The sequence below is a fragment of the Asparagus officinalis genome, chromosome 8, assembly GCF_001876935.1.
Source record: "Asparagus officinalis chromosome 8, Aspof.V1, whole genome shotgun sequence".
NCBI classification, from domain to species: domain Eukaryota; kingdom Viridiplantae; phylum Streptophyta; class Magnoliopsida; order Asparagales; family Asparagaceae; genus Asparagus; species Asparagus officinalis.
The window spans coordinates 25,452,530-25,454,284 of NC_033801.1; positions in this window are offsets into that span (position 1 = coordinate 25,452,530).

Below are 1,755 nucleotides of genomic sequence, written 5' to 3' on the forward strand. Positions count from 1 at the left end.
TCGCGACTTTTCAAATTTCCTTCCACGTCTTTGCGATCGGTGCCGCTGCCCAATTGCTTCAACACGTCCAGCCGATTGAGCGTTGTTTTGGCAGGTTGGAGTATAAAACTTCTCAGCGTGATCGGGTCCGGCAACATCGCCTTGTTGCGAACCTCTTGGACGCAAGGTGTCGACCACTCCCCGTCTTCTGCTTCTCATCGCAGCAATGACCCAATAGAAAACTTCGGTGTCGTCCATTTCGAAGAAGGCTTTGCGAAGGACTTTGACTCCATGTCGTCCCAGCTGTATTTATGCTCCCTGGCCTTGCAGCGCGACGAATACCAATCGAAGGCGGCTCGCCAAGAGTGCCAACGATATGACCGCCACCATCAGAGGTTTCATTACCAGAGATGGACTCCCAAGTGCGATTTGAAAATATATCAATGCTTGAGTAGGGCGAAACCATCCATTTAAACGCGCGCTTGAAGTTAATCTAGACTGAACTTCGCCGGATATGGCGGATATGATTCCCCACTCCCTTGGCGTATTGGACAATGAATGCCCGCTTTTTGTCTCTGAGCGGAAATCAACGATGTATTTTGCTCTGCGAGATTATTTGATCTTCAGGTTTTCCACTGGTTTTCTTCGCCAGCATTCTCATTACCACCCCCATGCCCGTCTGACTGGAGGATATTGTATTACGCAGCATTCGCGTCGCTCATCTTCCTAAGATTAATCGCGGTTACGATGGTTCCTGCTCGCCTTGTTAGCGGTCGCCAATTGCTTGCGATCTGTTGGTCATGCATTTCTCTCATCCGCTGCATTTGGGCCCATATCCATTTCAAAATTGAAACTTCTCTTTCTTTAGCCAAAGCGTCTTCAAGCATCTTGCCATCTGTTTCCGCGCATTATCATCAGGCCTCGCGGGTTGTCCCTCACTGGATACAGTATATCTGCACGCCACCGCGGCAACCAGGCATCGGATTCTGTTCATCTTCTGAGGGTGTCTTCGTCCGAGGGGACCCTACCATAGAGTTGCCTCGTTCAATGGTTGCCGACTGCAGACCGCGGTTTCTAGGTCGGTCGATGCTTTCAGTATTGTTTCGAGATCATTCTCGTTATTCGACGTCCCTCTGATTGCGTCATTGTTGGCGTGACTCTCGGCATGTTCACCGTCTTGACTCGCTATTCTTCTTCGTTGGCAAATGCCTATGCCTTGGTTTTGGCGTTTCGCACACTAAGTCTCTCGAAATACTGAAACCCTGTCAGGACTGTCTTGACACAGTTGCATTTCTGGATAGAGTACTGCACGAATAAGGCTTCGCAGCAACGGACATTGCGCTTCTAATCTTTTGCAGGGCCTCCTCTTTCTGGTTTTACTTCGTACCCCCCTGCACGATTAGTACAGCTTCATCCGTTGACGGTTGGAGCAACCACGTGTGTTGGCACATATCTCGCCAGGTTATAACGTCGTCGTCATCAGACGACAAACATTTCCTTACTGAGGCCATGGCGGGGGTGGTGGACTTATTTCTTTTCAGAACGCGTCCAGAGTTGCGCACGCCCTTGAAACGCGCCTTTTGTGAGCGTGAAATCCTCCAGCAGGCTCCTGTACTTCTATGCGCAAAGTTCGTGCGTTGGGCGCCGCAATTTTTCCTCAAGTGCTGCCCGACGGTTGCCGCGCACCTCCAGCATGTGATATTTTTTGTTTGGGACTTTCTTCATTTGGTCCCAAGCGCTTCCTTGGACTGGAGCTTACCTCTGTTCTTTTGGAAT